At 51.1% G+C, this 13,506-nt stretch overlaps 1 long non-coding RNA gene across 1 annotated transcript in view; it reads left to right on the forward strand.

Moving 5' to 3' along the window:
- The first annotated feature begins 95 nt into the window (after positions 1 to 95).
- Positions 96 to 13,506, forward strand: part of LOC119969464 — a 99,106-nt gene continuing 85,695 nt past the window's right edge. Inside the window, exon 1 of the long non-coding RNA XR_005461373.1 lies at positions 96 to 450. This is a non-coding gene — a long non-coding RNA (uncharacterized LOC119969464). The remainder of the gene's footprint in view (positions 451 to 13,506) is intronic.

Genomic DNA, 13,506 nt, shown 5'->3' on the forward strand with positions numbered 1-13,506 from the left:
TGAATCAACAGCCCACTCTATCTCCTCCCTAATTAGTATTTTCATTTAGTTTTAGGTTTGGTGTCTTATTTCCATTCCATTTTTGTTCTCCTTCATTCTTAGTTACAAGTCGCTAGAATTGAATAATGCTGGAGAATTTGCCCGCATTCGAGGTAACATGACTCAATTTTCAAAACAGCTTAATTTTTTTTTAAAATCCCAGTGATATCTCGTGAGATCGACATTACATTTTGCTGTCAAATTAGGGCTGATGTAAACGTGGCAAATATGTTTCAAGTTAGACCTTGCATCCCTTTTTTGTAGTTTTCCTGTTGAAAATAACTTTCTATCGCAGGCAAGGGCTCTCAGAAGACCAAACGATTGTACCGTCCTCCCTCATTTATGTTTGAATCGTGCATTTATCACTTCTTATTACACAGAAACGTAGGTGAAATTGTTTCTTTTTCAATGGTAAGTACATACTTTCGATACAGTTACTCTTATTGCTTTTATAACTCTTAACATGAAGTCTAATAGCCTAAACACATGTTGAAAAAGCGTTTTCTGAGTTGAACTGTTTCCTGAACTGGGTTGCATTCGTAACTAAATAAACAAATGCACCCATTAACCTCCAGAGCCCAAGATTGCATCTAGTCTATTAGAGATACTCATCTCAAAGTAAATAGGATGACTTTGCAATTATTTGCTAACTGTTTGTGAACTCATCAGTTAAATACCTGGGAAAACATCTGGTTTAAACATTTCAACTCTTGAATGGGCTTAACACATCAGATTTGATTGATTATTTTCCTAGATTATCTGTAGAAAAGGGATTATAAAATATAAATCTCACAAAATGTTTAACTTAAACAAGGTTAACTAATTTGCCTCGTGGTTGGCTGCCACATAAACTGTTATCTTGATTACAGGGATGCTCAGGAACACAGAGGACAGTGGAGTGTGGGCTGGAATTTAGAGATAGGGTGAAAAAAGAGGATTCATAAACAAGGACAAAGGGTGCAGGGAACAAAGGGAGGCCCACAGGGAATGGGGCAATGAATAGGATGTGCGGGTTAGGTGGATTGGCCATGCTAAATTGCCCGTAGTGTAAGGTTAATGGGGGGATTGTTGGGTTGCGGGTATACGGTTTACGTGGGTTTACGTGGGTTTAAGTGGGGTGATCATTGCTCGGCACAACATCGAGGGCCGAAGGGCCTGTTCTGTGCTGTACTGTTCTATAATCTATATAATAAACAGGATATGGGTTGCAGTGGTGGAGTGTTCGGGAGAAATGTGGGAAGTGAAGTGATTCTCTACTTTTCATCCTCACAGAATGTGAGCCATTCCAGGTTAAAGGCAATATGGTCAATAATTTTGTTTCGCTACATTGCCTTGCTTTGGTCATTCTGATCTGTAACGCTATTTCTCTGGTGGATGCAGAGAACTCTAAAGCCTGTAGCTCACATATAATCCATCTCTTACACTGGTAAAATTATAAATATGGGCGGGTTTCTCCGTCCCACCGTACCAGATTTCTGGTTCAGCACGCCATCAGATTTCTCTGTTTTGCCAGCTGGTCCCATTGTGGGGCAGTCCCACACCATCGGGAAACCCCCGAGCTGCCAGCAAAATGGAGCATCCCAACAACGGAGAATTCAGCCCATGGAATTTAAAGTTCAAGTCCTGGTTAAACATAACGTTCAGGCTGCATGCAACAACTTGCCTTTAACTTCACCATGGTTCTAATTATATGTGACACGGGACCAATGATCAAACAAAATTTGATTCATAAGGAGATATTGGCACAGATGACCAAAAACTTGTTCAAAGTGGTAGATCTAAAGTGTATTTTATGGACTAGAGGTAGTGATGTTTCTGTGATGTATTCCATATTTAAGGCCTAGTCAGTTGAAGGCATTACTGCCAATGGTGGAATGATGGAAATCAGGAATTTTCAAGAGACCAGAATTGGATTAGTGCAAAAACCTAGGAAGTGTTGCAGGGCCGGAGATGGTTCGAGAACTTCGGAGTTGGGTGACTATTGAGGAATTTGAACACAAGGATTCATCCAAAAAATCTCCGAGTGTCATTTTGGGCCGGCTCAGCGGGGTGTTTCCCACTGGCGTTTTGGGAGTATTCACCCACACATTTAACGGAAATGAAACAGAGTCCCGGGCGGGGTTCTCCCAGCCCTGGGCCGGAGAATTCCCCGACCAGGCCATGCAGCCCTGTCGCTGGCACGCGATTCTCCGCAGAACGGAGAATCAGTGCCATTGGCACTGGCGTGGTTGGCATGACGCCGGTCGCGGGCCGCTCTACGTAGCCGGCCGGCCGATTCTACGGCCAGGATGGGCCAAGCGGCCGTAAGGAAAAAAGCCGAGTCCCACCGGCGCCGTTCTAACCTGCTCTGAACCAGCGGGACCTCGGCGTTGAAGGGTCGAGAGGCGGCCTGTGGGGGGGAGGGGGTTCCGACCCATGGGGGGCCTCCGACGTGGCCTGGCCCGCAATGGGGGCCCACCAATCGGTGGGCCAGCCTCTCTAGCTGGGGGCCTCCTTTCCTACGCAGAGGCCCCTGTAGCCCTGCGCCATGTTGCGTTGGGGCCGGTGCGGTGAAGGAGGCCACTGCACATGCGCGCGTTGGCGCTGGCACCACTGTGTGGATCCAGCAGCGCACAGTTGGCGCCGGGATCGGCAGCTGGAGGGCCGCAAACCGCTCCAGTGTCATTTTGGCCCCCTGTAGGGACCAGAATTACTCCTGTCAGCAGCCCATTCACGCCGGCTTTTACGACGGCGTGGACACTCTGCCGTGGGATGGGAGAATCGCGCCCCCCATGTCTGGTGCGTTTAACCGGCTAATATTCAGCAGTGAGGAGCTGAACTCGCCAGCGTGATCGGCTCCTTAGAGATCAGGCCGCAATTTTGAAAGGGTCCCCCACACCCCCACCCTTGGATATTGCCACCCCCGCACACATGAGCTTTACCACTCCCTCCAAGCGAGGACACTGTACTATGGGGTCGCTGAGGGCCCCCCTTTTGGACCCACCCTTCAGGACCCCCACCCTCCAACCATTGTGAGGCCTCTTCATACTCACCCTTCAGCCGCCGCCCCCCCCCCCCCCCCTCCCAAAACAACCTCCTCATTCCCTCTTTCATGGATTTGGACCTCCTTCAGGTCCTGACCCTTAACAACCCTGGAGGTTTGGGAGACCGAGAGCGCGGGAGTATTCCTTTTTCTTTCATGTCCATAGGGTTTATTCCCGAATAGATTTTTTCGTCCTGAGCAGGGGATTGATCCCGAGGGTGCAGGATGCCGAGTATTCGGCCATAGCGATTTCAGACCATGCTCCGCACTGGGTTGATCAGGAGATGGGGGAGGTGCGGGACCAGCGCCCTCTCTGGCGCCTGGATGTGGGGATGCTGGCTGATGAGGAGGTGTGTAGGAGGGTCCGGAGAAGTATTGAGGGGTATCTTGATACCAATGACACGGGGGAGGTCCGGGTGGGGATGGTCTGGGAGGCTCTGAAAGCAGTGATCTGGGGGGAGCTGATCTCCATCCAGGCCCATAGGGAAAGGAGGGAGAGGAAGGAGAGGGAGAGACTGGTGGGGGAGCTCCTGGATGTGGACAGGAGATATGCGGAGGCACCGGAGGAGGGGTTGCTGGGGGAACGGCGTAGTTTGCAGGCCAAATTTGACTTGTTGACCACCAGAAAGGCGGAGACACAGTGGAGGAGGGCGCAGGGCGCGGTATATGAGTATGGGGAGAAGGCGAGCAGGATGTTGGCGCATCAGCTCCGTAGGCGCGATGCGGCTAGGGAAATTGGTGGAGTGACAGATGAGGGTGGGAATGTAGTGCAGAAGGGGGATAGAAGTAAATGGGGTCTTTAGGGACTTCTACGAGGAACTGTACCGGTCGGAACCTCCGATGGGGAGAGGGGGGATGGAGAGCTTCACGAACAGGCTATGTTTCCCAAGGGTTCAAGAGGAGCTGGTAGAGGGGCTGGGGGCACCGATAGAGTTGGAGGAGCTAGTCAGGGGGATTGGACAAATGCAGTCAGGTAAGGCCCCGGGGCCGGACGGGTTCCCGGTGGAATTTTATAAAAAGTATGCGGATCTGGTGGGCCCCCTGTTGGTGCGAGCCTTCAATGAGGCGGGGGGGGGGGGGGGGGGCTTTGCCCCCGACAATGTTGCGGGCACTGATCTATCTGATCCTAAAGCGGGATAAGAACCCCTTGCAGTGTGGATCATACAGGCCTATCTCGCTCCTCAATGTTGACGCCAAGTTGCTGGCGAAGATCCTGGCCACCAGGATAGAGGATTGTGTGCCAGGGGTGATACACGAAGATCAGACAGGATTTGTCAAGGGACGGCAGCTCAACACGAATGTGCGGAGACTGCTAAAAAGCGTTTGATAGAGTTGAGTTGGGGTACCTGTGGGAGGTGCTGGAGCAGTTCGGATTTGGGGAGGGATTCATCAAATGGGTGAGGCTGCTCTACGCGGCTCCGATGGCGAGTGCAGTTACAAATGGAAGGAGATCGGAGTACTTTAGGCTCTACCGTGGGACCAGGCAGGGGTGCCCCCTGTCCCCCTTGCTCTTTGCACTGGCGATTGAGCCTCGGGCTATGGCGTTGAGGGAGTCAGGGAGATGGAGGGGTCTGGTGCGGGGTGGGGAGGAGCATCGGGTATCGCTGTATGCGGACGACCTGCTGTTGTATGTGGCGGGCCCAGAAGGGGGAATGCCGGGGGTGATGGAGCTGTTAGCGGAATTTGGGGGCTTCTCGGGCTATAACTTAAATTTAGGCAAGAGCGAGGTATTTGTAGTACACCCGGGAGATCAGGAGGAGGGAATTGTGAGGCTCCCGTTTAAGAGGGCAGTGAAGAGTTTCAGATACCTGGGGGTGCAGGTGACCAGGGGTTGGGGGACTCTCCATAAGCTTAATTTTACCAGGCTGGTGGAGCAGATGGAGGAGGAATTTAAAAGGTGGGACATGGTGCCGCTTTTGCTGGCGGGTAGAGTGCAGTCCATCAAAATGACGGTTCTCCCGAGGTTCTTGTTCCTCTTCCAGTGTTTGCCCATCTTTATCCCTAGGGCCTTTTTTAGCAGGGTGACCAGCAGCATCATGAGCTTTGTTTGGGCGCATGGGACCCTGAGGGTGAAGAGGGTCTTCTTGGAGCGGGGTAGAGATGGGGGGGGGCTGGTGTTACCCAATCTCTCGGGGTACTACTGGGCGGCCAATGTGTCGATGGTGTGCAAGTGGGTGATGGAGGGTGAGGGGGCAGCATGGAAATGGATGGAGAGGGCGTCCTGTAGAGATACAAGCCTGGGGGCCCTGGTAACGGCGCCGTGGCCGCTCCCTCCTACAAGGTATACCACGAGTCCGGTGGTGGCGGCTACCCTCAAGATTTGGGGGCAGTGAAGGCGACATAGGGGAGAAGTGGGGGGCTCGATGGAGGCTCCGTTAAGGGGGAACCATAGGTTCGTCCCGGGGAACATTGATGGGGGATTTCAGGGTTGGCACAGAGCGAGCATCAGACAGCTGAGGGACCTGTTTATTGATGGGAGGTTTGCGAGCCTGGGGGAGTTGGAGGAGAAATTTGGGCTCCCCCGGGAAACATGTTCAGGTATCTGCAGGTAAAGGCATTTGCTAGACGGCAGGTGGAGGGATTCCCTTCGCTTCCCGCGAGGGGGGTGAGTGACAGGGTGCTTTCGGGGGTCTGGGTCGGAGAGGGGAAGATATCTGATATCTACAAGGTTATGCAGGAGGTGGAGGAGGCGTCAGTAGAGGAGCTGAAAACTAAGTGGGAGGGGGAACTGGGGGAACAGATCGAAGACGGGACATGGGCTGATGCCCTGGAGAGGGTTAATTCTTCCTCCTTGTGTGCGCGGCTTAGCCTCATCCAATTCAAGGTGCTGCACCGGGCCCACATGACTGGGACGAGGATGAGTAGGTTCTTTGGGGGTGAAGACAGGCGTGTCAGGTGCTCGGGGAGTCCAGCGAACAATGCCCATATGTTCTGGGCATGCCCGGCACTAGAAGAGTTCTGGAAGGGAGTGGCGAGGACGGTGTCAAGGGTGCTGGGATCCAGGGTCAAGTCAGGCTGGGGACTCGCGATTTCTGGGGTTGGGGTGGAGCCGGGAGTGCAGGAGGCGAAAGAGGCCGGTGTGCTGGCCTTTGCGTCCCTAGTAGCCCGGCGAAGGATTTTGCTACAATGGAAGGATGCGAGGCCCCCAAGCGTGGAGACCTAGATCAATGACATGGCGGGTTTTATTAAGCTAGAGAAGGTCAAATTCGCCCTGAGAGGATCGACACAAGGGTTCTTTAGGTGGTGGCAACCTTTCCTCGACTTTCTGGCTCAACGATAGGGTACTGGGACAGTAGCAGCAGCAACCCGGGGAGGGAGGGGGGGAAGGGGGAGGGAAAAGGTGGTGTGGGGGAGGGGGGGGGGGCGGTGGGGGGGGGGGGGGGGGCGGGGGGGGGGGGCGATGACTCTGTTTGTTTATTTACTTATAATTTATTTTTAAGTTCTCTTGTTGGGGTTGGGGGTTGGGGGGGGAGGGGATACATGCGTTGATACGGTTTGGGGGGTGTTACCGGTTTTATGGGTTGTTTTGTTGCATTTCATTGTTTATTGCTATATTTTATATTTTCTGTAAAAAATTCCAATAAAATTTTTTTTAAAAAAAAAACAATGCTACCCAGCATCCTGACACCCTAGCACTGACACCCTGGCAGTGCCCTCACCAGCCCAGCAGTGCCACCCAGGCACCATTGCAGTGCCAGTGTGACAGTGCCAATGGTGCAATACTGGAAGTGGCAAGATGCCCAGGTGCCAATGGGAGTGCCAGCTTGCCACCTGTCCCCAACCATCCAGGGATCTCCAATGGCATGGGAGATCCTAGGTGCTGTCACGTTTGTGTGGACCTGTACTAAACGGTGCCCTGACGAGGTCTCCCAGGCAAGGCCGGTGGTCGTGGGAGAATACAGCGAACACATATTTAAAGGAGCCTCCTTTAAATATGCAGATCTGGATCATGCCCAGCGAGGGTGAAATCCAGATCATAACATCTAGCGAGATTTAACGGCCTCTTCCCAACACCAAATCAGGTACGGTGAGGCCGTTAAATCGCACCCAAGAATTTTCGAAATCAGTGTGTTCTCAGAACAGGAGCCAATGCAGATCGGCAAATAAAGATGAAGAAGATGCGGAGTAATTTAAGATCTAGGCAACAAAATTTTGGATGAGCTTTTGTCTCCAAGAGGGTTGCACTGTGAGAGGTTGGTCAGAAGAGCATTCTAATAGTCAAGTCCAAAGGTAAGAAAAACATGGATGAGGATTTCACAACACATTGGCTGAAGGAGGCATAGAGATATGCTACCATCTGAATCAATGTGAGTGGGCAGAATATTTAGAAGGAGCCAAACAAAAGGACAAATGTTGGCAATTGATAGAATTAGGGACTATTTTGAACATCAATGAAAGTGAGGAGGGATAACATGACATGGTAAATGCCATTCATGACTTTGTCTATGCCAATCCTTTGTACTGTGGGAATTGTGGAAAGAAATTTTGAGAAGAAATTTTGAAAGAAACATACAGAAGTCAAGGATGGCTTCCAGGTGATTTTCTATGGCCCACTGCTTCCTGCAGAGGTGACTGAGCTGTACTCAGCAATATATGAAAACCAGTGCAAAATTAACATCCCTGCAATGCACTGCCACTCCAGAATGCCAGATTTAACTTTGTACCTAATTTCTAATTGTTTCTTTGCACTTGAATTTTTATGTTGTCAAAATGCATGTTATCACCAGATTTAATATTCATCCAAAAGGAGCCACATTTTATAAGTTATGTTGAACTCCTATGAATACAAAGAAATGATTTAGAACTTGACATCAGAAATATGACCAATGGAACTTTTAAGATCAGTTATGTACCAAATTAAAATGGCATTTTGACTGTGATCTCATTATGTCACAATAAGCTGTGTTTGGCCTCCAAGTTTCAAAATAAAAGATATTCTCTTTGTTTTGCTGATCACTGCAATATTGCAAAGGCCGCTAAACATCCCTTCCAAGCCCTACCCTTCTTCTGCCTATTATGAATTTCTGACTACATCCTATTGATAGGAATGAATCTGACTCTAAAAATACCTGTATTCAGGTATGTTCTCTTCACTTGCCTTTTTTGATTTTCCATGAACAGCTGGCAAAACGTCCTGATGATGTGAAAATTCCCATCTGTGATCAGGAAATGAATGGTCTGGAAGGGTGGAACACTTGCTTGTTTTCCTTCTTTTAAGTTGACAAGTTCCCTTGTCTAAGCTCGTTACTGAACTTGATGACCCAGCCATGAATGGCAAGTCGCCATGTGAAGCAAGCCTGGAGGGAGAACTCTTCGACTTGATCGTTTTAATGAACAGTTGCTGAGTACAAAGTGAATGGTGAAATCTCATGTTGGATTTAGGCCAACTTCTTAGGTAAAATTATCAACAAGGCGAAATGTACCTTGCATGCCAGACAGTTCTGGGGCTCAATCGGGTCTTTTAAGCTTGTTTTGATGCTGGGTTAGACATAGCCTTTTTAAATTTTTTTATCGAGAAAAAAAAGGTGACCTTTAAACATCTACCCTTTGGAGGTTCAGCCCTTTCATAGATTTTGTGAATCTAGGAAGAAATTCCTAGAATTTAACATGTACCATTGCCCTGAGATTAAACAAACAAATGAATAGAATGGTGCAGATTAGATGGTTTACACAAGATGATCCTTTTCAATAATTCAATATTTTGCTTTTTAAAGCATTTTTGTACGAACAAGAAAGCTGTTTCCAGGAATATGTTTTCAGAACTTTTAGGGCCTTGCTTTACAAATTCCCTTATGTGCAGTGGAGTTTGTCACTGCTATAAACTGAAAAATATATATATAGAGGTCTGCCTGTAATATCCAGCATCTAATAATTGTGTTTCTGGCGGTCTGCCAACCGGAATTCTTTGTGACCTGAATTTCAGATGTTTCCCCTAATATGAATCAGGAGCTGGATTCTCCAATTTTGAGGCTATGTCCGGAGCATGTGTCTAGGGGGCGATTCTCCGAACCCCGCGCTGGGCTGGAGAATCGGAACAACTGCGCCACGACACCCGACGCTGGCGCGCAATTCTCCGAGGTGCGAAGAATTGGCGGATGGGCCGAGCGCCGCTCCGACACGACAGAGTCCCGCCGGCACCGTTCACCCCTTGTCGCTGCCGGCGGGAACTCTGTGGGAAGACTTGGGGGGCGGCCTGTGGGGGGCTCTCTCACCAATGGGGGGCTTCCGATGGTGTCTGGCCTGCGATCGGGGCTCACCGATTGGCGGGCCGGCCTCTCTGTCGGCGGGCCTCCTTTCCTCCGCCGCCAATTTATAGCCCTGCACCATTGTTGTGTGGGGAGGACGGCCACTGCGCATGCGCTAGTTGGCGCCTGCCCAACTGCACATGCATGGGACCCAAGGCGCCATGTCTTTTAGGAGGCGCCGAGTCTCCGACGCCACACCGAGTCCCTGCCCCCTCAAATCGCACCACGCCCCTGCCAGCCCTGCGGAAGCCCCAGAATGGGGGTCTGGGAACGGTCGCCGATGCCGGAGTAAAACACTCCGGTTTTTACTCCAGCGTCGGCACTTAGACTCCCGTTGGGAGAATCCCGCCCCTAGTCTTTTTTTTAAATCTTTTTATTGGCATTTCTCATATTTATAAACAGTTGTGTATATATACATCACATTCTTCTTGCCCGCGCCAATTTCCTTTATTATATAGAGAGGTTTATTTTGTCCTTCATTTAACTGACCCTATGTATATTTTGCTTCCCTCTGGGTTGGTTTATTGTTCCTCCCCCTTCCCCGTTGTCCCCCTACTCCCTTCCTCCACCCCACCCCCGGCTTTGGCTATGTTTTTCTTTTATTTTCCGGAAAGAATGAAAAAAAAGGGGGGTAACCCCCCCCCCCCCCCCCCCCCGATCTCTTGTGGTTTCCCCACCTTCCTTCCATCTCCCCCCCCCCCTCTGCACTACGCAGTCTTTTGGTTCCTCATCTATCTTGGTGGGGTTTTTAAAGTTCTTATTAGCTTACTCCTCGTTGGTGGTCTCGAACAGATTTTGGAACAGGCCGACAAACTGCCCCCAAGTGTCCAGGAAGCCTTCCTCCGACCCTCGGATGGCACACTTAATCTTTTCCAGGTGGAGAAATTCCGAACGGTCAGCAAGCCAGTCTGTAGCCGTGGGTAGTGCTGCCGGTCGCCAGCCGAGCAGGATTCTCCGGCGTGCGATTAGGGAAGTGAAAGCAAGGGCATTGGCCCCCTTCCCCATGTGTAGCTCTGGCTGCTCCAATACCCCTAAGATTGCCACCATCGGGCATGGCTTCACCCTCACCCCCACAACCTTGGGCATTGCCTCGGAGAAGGCTGTCCAAAACCCAACAAGTTTGGGACAAGCCCAAAACATGTGGGTGTGGTAGGCCGGACCCCTCTGGCACCGCTCACATTTGTCTTCCACCTCAACATTTGTCTTCCACCTCCGTGAAGAACTTGCTCATTCGGGTTCTGGTCAGGTGCGCTCTGTGCACTACTTTGAGCTGCGTCAGGCTTAGCCTTGCGCATGAGGAGGTGGAGTTAGCCCTGCTCAGTGCTTCGCTCCAGAGTCCACACCCTACCTCTGTCCCCAGTTCATCCTCCCATTTTTGTCTGGTCTCGTCCAGTGGTGTTCGAGCTCTGTCCAGTAGCTGTCCGTATATATTCCCACATTGCCCCCCTTCCCGGTGCTTGTGCCTATTAGGTCTGCTAGTGTGGTTTCTGAGGCCCCGGGGTACCCTACTGTTTCTTTGTGGAGGATGTGTTTTATTTGGAGGTGTCTCATTTCCTGTCCTTCTGCTAGTTTCCACTTCCTCGTCAGTTCGGCCAGTGGCGTCAGTCTGTGTACTACAGAGAAGTCCCTGACCGTCAGTGTGCCCCCCCACCTGCCTCCATCTTTTGAAGGTGGTATCTAGCATGGCTGGTGGGAATCTGTGATTGTCGCATATGGAGGCCATGGGGGACATTTTGGTTATCCCGAAGTGTTGTCTCAGCTGAGTCCACGTTCTCACTGGGCTCGTTGTGTATATTGTTGAGGCGGATGGGAGTCCTGCTGTGGCCAAGGGCGTGTGCCTAGTCTTACGATGAAAAAGTCGGTGGTGCCCACGCACCGGTGCTCAGTCCTGTGGGGGGCTAGCAGCTGTGCCACATAAACTCTTAAACCCTCCGCCATTCCCGAAAGAAACAGACGGAGAATTGAGGGGTCTGTGGCCGAGCATGTGCATGGCGACGACCTGCAGCGGTCGCGCCGTACAACATGGCGCCGGCCGTCTGCGGACCCGGCCTGCCATTTAGTGCCTCCCTGTAACCCCCCCCCCCACCCCTCGCCACCCCCAACCAACCCTCACCAGTCCGCAGCCGCCATGCGAGGTTGACGAAACCTCAGACCAGAAGTGATCCACGCCGGCGGGAAGTCGGCCCATCGGGATTCAACCTTCAGGTGACGTCCTGAGGCCGTCCCAACGGCGTGCGGCATACTCCCCGATGATGCTGTTTTGGAGGGGGCGGAGCATCCAAAAACAGGCACCGCCCCCAATTTTCACATCAAATGGAATTCTCCGTCCAATCGCCGAATGCGATTTCAGCGTCGGCAATCAGAGAATCCCGGCCCATATCACTTTGCCAACCAGAAGCAATTGTGAAGTTATCTGGGCCGGGATTCTCCCCCACCCGGTGGGGCGGGGAGGGGGGGGGGGGGGGGGGGGGGTCCTGGCGGAACACAGTGGCATGAACCACTCCGGCGTCAGGCCTCCCCAAAGGTGCGGAATTCTCACATTGACGGGGCTAGGCCTGCGGTGGCCGGTGGAGCGGGAGCCACTCCGGCGAGTGGCTCCCGCTCCGCCGGCCAGCGGAAATGGCCTTTGATGCCCCGCCAGCCAGGGCCGAAAGGCCTTCGCCGGCCGGCGGAAGTCCACGCATGCGCCGGTGCGTCAGTGGCTGCTGATGTCATACCACCGCATGCGCAGGGGAGGGGGTCTCTTCCGCCCCCGCCATGGTGAAGGCCATGGCGGGGCGGAAGAAAACGAGTGCCCCCACGGCGCAGGCCCACCCGCCGATTGGTGAGCCCCGATCGCGGGCCAGGCCACCGTGGGTGCACCCTCCGGGGTCAGATCGTCCCGCGCCCCCCCGCCAGGACCCCGGAGCCCGCCCGCACCGCCAATCCCGCCGATCAAGTAGGTGTTTGGATTCCCGCCGGCGGGAGAGGCCTGTCAGCGGCGGGACTTCGGCCCATCACGGGCCCACTGTCTTATTTTGTACTTTAATTTATGTTTTAAGGTCCTATTGAACATTAGAAACAAAAAGAATATCATTCTTTATTTCTGAGTACCTACATATTAGTTCATGCCGCAAGGATTGCACTGTATTCCATTAGGAAATGAAACTCTCTTTTATTTGGCACCTATTCCCTGTGCATGCTGGATAATAAAGATTTTACTGGATATGATAGCAAAGCCCCAGGATGTAACTGATTTTTTTTTCTGTAAATTGGACATTTGCATCTTTTACATGTACCTCTCAATTTTCTTGAAGACAGACCTAGCAAGGCAGTCACGTATGAATTATTGATCCATTTTACTTCACAGCAAACAAGTATGCAGAGCAACTTTGATCAGTACAATTTGGCTTTGATTAGTGCAGGTAGAAGACCTTTTATCTGGAATCCCAAAGTCCAGAAGAACCTGAAAACTGGATCCCGCCCTGGAAACCACAATGTCCCATGGGCATTGCTGTCCATCATATCTGGGTCTTGGCACACTGATCCTCTGCTCTTTAGAACACACTGTTAAACACCATGTACACTCGGGCCGGATACTGCTAAACTGCAAATTTCTTGTAAACACGGTAGAATATTCAATTTCCGCACCTCTGTCCCACCCCAGGACACAAACTCAGGGAAATCCCCAAATCCAGAACACACTCAATCCCAAGCATCCTGGATATGGGGTCCACGTACCTGTATATCAAAGATGATGAACAGGCAGTGCTTCCTAACATAGTGGATTAAGTTGCTTGGGTAAAACTAAATGGAGGTCATTTTTGACACTGCACAACATAAATCGGGTGACAGCAAATCAGCAGTCTGTCCTACACCTGTCTTGATGATTTTTATTTACATTGGCAATAAAAACATCACAAATATATTAAAAAAGGGTTCCAATTCACTATCATACATTTCTACCATTCCGCCCCGTTTAGGCTTGCCCTTACAACTTACTGTTTGAAAACCTAACTGACCAAGTACAGAGCCGATTTTAACCCAGAGTGCGTGCTAAGCAGTTGGAAGGTGGTGCAAAAATGAGATGGCCTAAGTTTCAATTATTGGTTCTTATTTAAATGCTGCTGATGCACTTTCCATCTTTGGTCACTCACTAGCTCGCAGGTAGGTGACTAAAATGAACTTTGGGGTAATCTTGTGAAAGGGAAAGTAGTGTTT

This window comes from Scyliorhinus canicula, chromosome 7, assembly GCF_902713615.1.
Source record: "Scyliorhinus canicula chromosome 7, sScyCan1.1, whole genome shotgun sequence".
Lineage (NCBI taxonomy): Eukaryota > Metazoa > Chordata > Chondrichthyes > Carcharhiniformes > Scyliorhinidae > Scyliorhinus > Scyliorhinus canicula.